Genomic DNA, 9,412 nt, shown 5'->3' with positions numbered 1-9,412 from the left:
ACCCACAGGACTGGCATCCTGCCACGCAGAAGTCCCCCATCAAAACCCTATTGTTGCCAAATTTAGAAGAATTCATCTGCTTTGTTAAAGATACTCCCCTAGAAAAATACACTGTAATTTCTGGGAGAATACTCCATGAGGTAGAAGATGCAGCACCTTGGGATAGTCTCACATGGGATTTCCAAGGTGCAAGGCATAATTTGACACACCACAGGAGGGAAAAAGCTGGGTCAGTTCATATGGTCCAGGAGGAAAGGTACTTCAGTTGCTGGGGCAGGAGTTGGTTTTGAGGAGAACTTGGGGGTTGCATCAGGTAGGTTAGATTCCTCCAGGGCTAGATTGATTGCTGAGTCAGGTCCAAGGATGGTTACAAGGAAACAAAGGAACGGGTTCCCTTTGCTCTCAGGAAGGCCATTCAGACTCCATTCCCATCTGAAGATAAAGGTGGTCCCACCAGGCTGGAGTGAAATCAGGTTATTTCAGTGCAGCAGCCCCGCAGGCCACTCATTACAGCCCAACCGGAAAGTCCAATAATCAATGCTAAAATGCCCAGCAACACAACTACTATCACAATGATAATTATCAATTTCTTTTGGGCCTGACCCTGATATTTCTTTTAGTTTCGTCTGGTGCCTTCTCCACATGGTCCACTGTGTGCATGACATTCAACTCTATGTTATCTAACATCTCGCCCTGGTTCTCCAACAGCATGGCGATGTCCATAAACATGTCATGAAGTTCTTTAATGCTGCTCTCCAGCCTCACAATGTCCTTATGCCGACCCTCCATCTCACTGAGGGCTTGCTTGGAAATCTGCGAGTCGATGGTCCCAGAAGTGAAGATGGCAGGGTTGCCGGTCTGCTGATGAGCGGACTTCATCTTCTTCAATATGCCTCTCCATGCTCTTTAGTTTGTTCCGGACATTGTTGGCCCTTTTCTTGATCTCGGTTGTGAGCTGCTCAAGATCATCCTTGGTTTTTGGCTCTGGAATTGGTGCAGAGAGGATGATACTGTAGAGTTTCTTTGCTTCCTCCACATGCTCTGAGATCTTGTCAATGTTGAGCCGAGTCTCCTCGATCTCAGATCTCAGAAAAGAATTCATCCATGAAAGCTGTGTTGTCAATAGCGATCTCCACCTCGTCGGCATCATCATCCTGTGTCAGCTGCTTCGCCTTCAGCTGCTCCAGCCGGTCCTTCATCCTGGAGCCCAGGTGCCCGGAGGCAGGTAACGCGTCCCAGGTGAGCGCCTCCCAGAGGAACCGCCGGCAGTGGCGGCCGGTCCCGACAGTATTAATCCTTCCAATCCAGGAACATGGGATATCTTTCCATTTGTTTGTGCCTTCATCAATTTCTTTCATCAATATTTTAGAGATTTTCATGTATAGGTCTTTCACCTCCTTGATTAAATTTATATGTGAGGTTAAATCTATTTATTGTTATTATTACTATTGTGTTGTTTTTCTTTTGTTGGAGCTATTATAAATGGGATTATTTTCTTGATTTCTTTCTCAGAAAGTTTATTGTTACTGTAGAGAAATGGTATTATTTTTTGCATGTTGATTTTGTTTCCTACACATATACTGGATTTTTTAATCAGTTTTAACAATTTTGGGCATATTTTTTAAAGGTTTTTATATATATAAGATCATGCCATTGGCAAATAATGAGTTTTACTTCTTCCTGTCCTATTTGGAAATCGATCTGACTTCTTCTTTCTACCTCTCACAGTCTTCTTATGTTTGTTTTATATATAACATCTAGGGGTTTTAGTCACACGCAGCCAAAGGAATAGCATAAAGTATGTCCATTCATCTTGGAAACAGTGTTCACATCAGGTAGTTTTACAAGTAATATTTAATATAGGGAACTAATTAGAGAAGGATAGATGAGTTGAAAAGACAAATGGTATAACAAGGCAACCCAAAGATCTGCAATATGAGGATGTGGCTCTTACTTTAGGGCCAGAGTAAGACAAAGAGTATGTAGGTAGCGTTAACAAAGCCCAGAGGCTGAAGTTCTCTGGTAAGAGAGTGAATGAATGAGGAAGAGATTGTACAGCATTAATTTGAACAATAAAGGCAAAGCAGCCAAAGTTGGACTCTTATCCCTAACAACAAGTAGGAAAAAGTATCTTAAAAATACCCTGACTTCTCCCCTCATCTCTCCCTCTGGTCCACTTCCAGTGTCTCATAATGGTCAAACACAGCCAAATATCAGTTGGCAAGGATGCCCTGGAAATTTGCAGGGATTGATAGAGACTAGGTCTGAGAGAAAAAAAAAAAAAAAATAGAAGACCAGCACATGGATAGATAGTTATTTCGGAGCTGTTATGGATTTGGAATTGAAATGGCCCTAACAGAATTACAGGATAACAGCAATAACATAGTAAATATATCAGAAGCTTTCTTGGGTGGCCTTGTGTATGCTTGAAATTGGAGGAAGACCAGTTCATCATATGCTAAAACATCCAGGTAATTTTCTTAAAATCTAACTACATTTCTCCAGCTGTACGACTTCATTTGAATAACATCATACCCCAAGTGTTTGTTCTTGTAACTCTACTGTCCTTAGAGTACAGTGTTCTCATAACCAAGGAGGAAACAATATAACCCATTGTGTGTAGCTCAGTGGTAGAGACCTTGCCTAACATAAAGGATTCCCTGGTTTTCACCTCCAGCACCTCAAATAAAACAAGACTCAAACAAACAATAAGATCATTACAAAAATGTTTTTCAAACTGAGTAAGATAATAAATAGATATTCTACACCTAGAAGTACCCTGAGTAGATGAACCTACACAGAAGAGCAACAGAATTTTGAGGGACACTACCACTGTATCCATGATGCTAATTCAGTAACCCATGTGAAATTTCTGACATGTTGAAAAGGAGTTGGAAGAATTTTTTTTTGGCAGAATCTGTGAAATTAACAATAAAGAATGATGAATGGAAAAGCAAATATTTTAAAGATTGCTTTCAAAGAATCAATTTTAATAAACAAACATTGTATTCCTGAAAATTCTTTGACATTTCTTATATTTTGGAAACCTATTTCTAAACCTTAGAGGACTAAATCAATATTTTTATAAAAAATATCTCATAACCCATATTTGTTAGTATACTTCTCTCAGTAGGGTGGAGGGTCAGGTCAGTTCTATACCACATAATGGAATTTATGTCCAAGACAAACAAGCTCTGTCTATTCTCTCAAGTGAGTAACTTCTTTGACAGTTTTTTTCTAATTAGCACTGCAACCATAACTGACCATACTAGTGTTAAAATCCCAGTTCAATAAATTACCCTTAAATTGTCATTCTAAACAAAGTTTGAGAAAGAACTAAACATTGAGTGGTAGGGGGTGTGAGATGCATAGTGTACATAGTTTATTAATAATGTACAACGATGGCCAACAGAGTGCTTGAATGAGATGGGGGTGACAAAAGTCAATTAAAATCTTGAGACAGTTTTTGAGATATGGAATATTAATTAGAAAAAGTAACCACAGCACACTGGCATAACAAGGCACACATTTGAAGATCTTGTTTGTAGTTCAAGAAGCCATTTTTAAAGAGCACTTGAGAGACTAAAAAGATGCATCTAGGAAAAAAAGCAATTAAAATAATTCAGAGTTAGAAGACATTAGGTCAACTCGGCATGTATAGTACAAAAGGATTTGGTGGCTGATTCTCCAGGAAAACTACTAGAACAGTTCCTTCTATGAAAATCTTTAGTGCTTTTTGCTTTTTTCTAGCAAAGGCCACTTTCTGGGTTTTGTTTGTTTTCTGTTTTTTTTTTTTTTTTTTCAATGCAGAAGATTGAACATAGGAGTGCTCAACCACTGAGTTACAACCCCAACCCTTTTTATTTTTATTTTAAAGATTTGAGATAAGTTCTCATTGAGTTGCCCAGGCTGACCTCGAATTTGTGATCCTCGTGCCTCAGCCTCCCAAGTAACTGAGATTAAAGGTGTGCACCACCGTGCCCAGCAAGGCAGAGGCTTCTTTGAAAACAAAAATATGGAGGGAGGCAGCCACTAGTGAGCAGAGTTGCAAACTATTATGAATTGCTTCTTTCAAGCATAAGTGAATGAAAGGCTATTTCTGCTCTGGTTAAGCAAATCACATTTGTCTACAATAGGATTAGAGACGCTACAGACTGGGGAGCTTGGCTCTATTTCTGTGATAGGATGTCTGCCCTGCAAAAATAAAAATAACTAACATCTTTTGAGAGACTTCTCTTGTACCAGGCACTATAATAAAATTTCTGAAACGGTCTTCTTCCTTCAAAAAGTATGCTACACAAAGGCAGAGAGATTTGCATGTTTTGAACATTACTATATTCCCCCTGCCTGCTACATAATAGAATAGTAGGCACTCCAAAAACATGTTGCCAATGTTTGCTTCTCTAGTGGTTGGATTTGTGTATGTGTGTGTGTATTACTTTTATAATCTGAGAATAAAAAAGAAAGAAATTGTGTTGGACTGCTTTTTGGTATTCATGCCTTTGTGCAAGCCCTCCATCTGAGGGCAGGCTGGATCTAGAGACTCAGACCGCCATCTTGCCAGCTATTGGCCCCTCACCTGCTGGTTATGAGGGTAGTCAGCCATCATCTTTCCAGCTGCCCTATGAAGAGTCCCATGTGACAAGGAACTGAGGGAGGCCTTTGACCAACAGCCAGTGAGGAAATGAGACCCTCAATTCATTAGGGACAGATTGCATCCTGCCAATAACCATTAATATGACCTTAGAAGTGATTTGCCACCCCGGGGTGAGCCTCAAGATCACTGCATTCCAAGACATGTGATCTTCTGAGAGACTCTGAGCCAGGGTTACCCACTCAATCCATCTATGCCTAGATTCCTGGCACACTGCAACTAGGAGATAATAAATATTTGTTGTTTTAATCCACAAAATTTGTACATAATTTGTAATACAGCCATAGATAATTAATATATAGGGGCTGGGGATGTGGCTCAAGTGGTACCGTGCTCTCCTGGCATGCGTGCGGCCCAGGTTCGATCCTCAGCACCACATACAAACAAAGATATTGTGTCTACCGAGTACTAAAAAATAAATATTAAAAAATTCTCTCTCTCTCTCAAAATAATAATATATAAATATGCAAAAGTAGGGGCAATATTTTTATTCTTTTTTCTGATGGCATTATCATTTTCCACTTCCTTTTCTTTATGGAATATACTAATACTTCTCAGAAATTAACCCTGCTTTGGCTAGTGATACTAGCTGCTTTTTACCTGGCCAGTGTATGGAGATGGAAAATTACAATGGAAAATTTATTGTCCCATTCTATAGGCTACCCTGGCATATTGACAAAGGGATCTTTCAATGGTTCCAATAAAATTGTAAATTGAGTCAAAGTGGGGAAAAATACTTTGAAATGCATTAGGTTTATTCAACACAGCACTGTACATATCATAAAGTTTCTAACGCTAAAATTAGTCTGTTGACACCCTCCTATTGAAGTTAAAATGGCTCTCTATATCTGGTTCCATCTCTGGCATAATGACATCCATTTGCTTCTTGGTTATTTGTTTTATTATGTTCATTAGAGATATTGGTCTGAACAAACAGAATCTTTTGCAAAAACAATTCAATGTGTTCTTATTTTAATTGTGTGTGCATTGGTTTATATTTGCTACAGTGTAGCACTTACAGATAGCCCTTCAATAAATTTATATTGAAAATATGAATGTAAAAAAAAGAAAGTCTCTCTGAGACTACATCCAACTTAGAGCAAAAGAGACAAGAGTCGGAGGAGGTTAAGTCTTATTGGCCTTGTTTAAGCTCCTAGATTAAGCCATGCCTGAAGTCAGTATACCATTAAAAAAAATATATATATATATATATATATATATATATATATATATATATATATATATATTTAAATTACATGCAGAAAAGCAGCAATAGTTCTATTGATTTTTAACACATGTGTATATTCATGTAGCTACCACCACAATTAAGATTCAGGATAATTCCATCACCCCCTAAAACTCCCTCCCTCATGATTTTTCATAGCCCTAACTCTTCTCAACTACTGTTCTATTTCTTTCCCTACAGTTTTATCTTTTCCAGAATATTACATTTAAAAAAACATGAAAATTTAACTTTTTGAGACTGGTGACTTCCCCCAAGGATGATTCCTTTGAAATTCACCTAAGGTTTTATACATATTAGTATTCATATCTTTGTATTGCTGAGAAGTATTCCATGGGAAAGACATATCACTGTTTATATGTCTCCCTTTGAAAGGAATTTGGTTTGTTTCCAATTTTTCAGTGGTTATGAGTAGAGCTTGTGATCACATTCACATACCAGGTTTTGTGCAAACATAGGTTTTTCATTTCACTTGAGTAGGTGTCTAAAATGATATTGTTGGGTTGTATGATAAAAATATATTTAACCTTAGAAAACTGCCAAAATGTTTTTCAGAATAGCTGTGTATACTATATTCCCACTAGCAATGAATAAGAATCCAATTTACTATGAATTCCAGGCAACCCTGGGCTTTGTCAGTCTTTCTTAAATCTCTTTTAACAGATGTGTAGTGATATTGTGAATTAGCTTGCCTATATCTTTGGAAAGTCCTTCTGGAATATTTTTAGTAAATGCTTACATCTGTAGATTGATTGAAAAGGGACTTCGGAACTGTAACGAGTCTTCCAATCCATGAGCATGTTATAGTTGTCATTTGTTTAACTTGTATTCTGTGTTTCATCAGCATTTTGTAGTTTTCAGTATACTGATCCTGTGGATGGGTTGCTAGATTTATACCAAAGTGTTTAATTGATGGGAGGGGGGTGTTGTAAATGTGCTTTATAAAATTTCAGTGTCAAATTATTTCCAGTTCATATGTGAACAAACAACTGGTGTGTACAGATTAACCTTGTATCCTAGATTCTTCCTAAACTCACTAGGATTTATTTTCATAGATTCCTTGGGTTTCTCCACATAGACAGTCATGTCATCTGCAAATAAGGGCAGCTTTATTTCTTCCTTTTTAACATATATCTATCTTTATTTATTTATTTACTTATTTTTGGTACCAGGGATTGAACCCAGAGTTGATTATCTGCTGAACCATGTCCCCAGCCCTTTTATTTTTATTTTTTTATTTTGAGACAGGGTCTTGCTAAATTGCTTAGGGCCTCACTAAGTTGCTTTGGCTGGCTTTGAAATTTCAATCCTCCTCCCTCATTCTCCCAAGCCCCTGGGATTATAGGCATGCACCACAGCACCCAGCCATATATGACTTTGTAACTTGTGTTATTGCACTGATCAGGGTTTCTAGTGTAATGATGACTAAGAGTACTGACAGTGGATATTCTTGCCTTGTTGCCAGTTTTAGAAGCAAAGAATTCAGTTTTTGACAAAAAATATGAGATTAACTATTACAAAAAAAAAAAAAAAAACAGATGCCCTTTACCACATTAAGGAAATTCCCTTCTGTTCCTAGTTGGCTGAGAGTTTTTGTCATGAATGGACTTTGAATTTTGTCATATCTTTTTCTGTTCTGATATGATCATATAGTTTTCTTTAGTCTGTCAATAAGATAAAATAAGCTAGGCACAGTAGTTCAGGCCTGTGATACCAGCTGCTCAGGAGGTGGAGACATGATGATTACCAAGTTCAAAGCCAGGCTGTGAAACTTAGTGAGACCCTGTTGCAAAATTAACTAAAAAGGGCTGGGGAGGGCTGGGATTGTGGCTCAGCAGTAGAGTACTCACGTAGAACGGGTGGGACCTGGGTTTGATTCTCAGAACCACATAAACAAATAAAGGCATTGTGTTGAGTCCTTCTACAAAAATGATTCTCTCTCTCTCTCTCTCTCTCTCTCTCTCTCTCTCTCTCTTCTTTTAAAAAAAGGGCTGGGGATGCTGCTCAGGGGTAGAGCATTTGCATATATATGAATGATGTAATATATTGACTGAATTTCAAATATTGAACCAGCCTGGATTCCTAGGGTGAATCACAATTAGTTATGATTCATTCATTCATACCTTTTTTTTTGTTATATATTGTGAAACTCAATTTGCCATTATGTTTTTGAGGATTTTAAAGTCTCGTTATTTATTTATTTATTTTGTTTGTTTATTTGTTTGTTTGTTTATTGTGTGGTGCTGGGGATTCAACCCAGGATCTTGTGCATGCAAAGTAAGCAATCTACCAACTGAGCTATATCCCCAGTCCTTATTTATTTATTTATTTATTCTTGTTTAAGCCAGTTAAAGTTATATTTCTGTCACTTACAACTAAAGGTTCAAGAAACTAGTGTTAGAACTAAGAAAAAAAATAGAACAATATCTGAATGTTACATTCAGGGATGATTACTCAGAAGAGGTATGTAATACCTGTCACAAATAGTAGCTGGGTGCAGTGGCACATGCATTTAATCCCAGCTACTTGGCGGGAGGATCACAAATTTGAGGTCAGCCTAAGCAACTTAGTAAGTCCCTGTCTCAAAATAAAAATTAAGACGTAGTTCAGTGGTAGAAGTGGTGAGTTCAATCTCTAGTACTGAGAAAAAAAAAAAAAGTAGTAAACATAAAAAAATGTGATGGAATTATATTATTGTAGAGTTTCCTATAGTTAATTTAATATGTATTCTTGGACTTACATCACAAAAGTAAGTTGTTTTTAAAAAGTAAAGCTACTTTACTAAAGAAGTAGCTTTACTTTTTGAGATTGTACAGGACATATGTACAGGCAACATAAAATTTTCAGAATAGGGAGACATTTTTGTAGGACGGAAAGAATATCAGGGGTTTTCAGGAGCTGGAGGGTTGAGAAATGGGACGTGAATACTTATTGGGCATAGGGTTTGTTCTGGGAGTGATGAAAATCTTCTAGAATAAGTACCCAGGATGGTTTCCACGACCTTGTAAGTATGTCAAATGCCAACAAATTGGTGCATTTCTGAATTTTAAATTTCATAAATTTTATTTTAGTTTTTTTATTGGTTGTTCAGAACATTACAAAGCTCATGATATATCATCTTTCTTACATTAGATTCAATTGGGTTATGAACTCCCATTTTTACCCCAAATACATATTGCAGAATCACATCGGTTACACACTCACATTTTTACATAATGGCATATTAGTGACTGTTGTATTCTGCTATGTTTCCTATCCCCTACTATCCCCCCTCCCCTCCCCTCCCATCTTCCCTCTCTACCTCATCTGCTGTTGTTCAGTTCTCTCCCTTGTTTCCCCCCCTTTCCCCCTCACAACCTCTTCTATGTAATTTTGTGTTACATTGAGGGTCTCCTACCATTTCCATATGTTTAAATTTTATAATATGTGAATAATATCTCAATAAAAGTGTTATTAGAAAAAAGAAAGAATACAGAGAGATTCCAGGTGTCCAAATGGTAATGTCTCACAAAAAT

General features: G+C 37.3%; 1 pseudogene; it reads right to left on the bottom strand.

Annotated features, from left to right (window-relative positions):
* Window positions 1-214: 214 nt before the first annotated feature.
* On the bottom strand, window positions 215-1,275 carry LOC143380417 (syntaxin-3 pseudogene; annotated as a pseudogene).
* Between the last annotated feature and the right edge of the window lie 8,137 nt (window positions 1,276-9,412).

Source organism: Callospermophilus lateralis, chromosome 14 (assembly GCF_048772815.1).
Source record: "Callospermophilus lateralis isolate mCalLat2 chromosome 14, mCalLat2.hap1, whole genome shotgun sequence".
Lineage (NCBI taxonomy): Eukaryota > Metazoa > Chordata > Mammalia > Rodentia > Sciuridae > Callospermophilus > Callospermophilus lateralis.
Note: the sequence above shows the minus strand (reverse complement) of the source record. Positions and strands in the feature narration are given on the sequence as shown.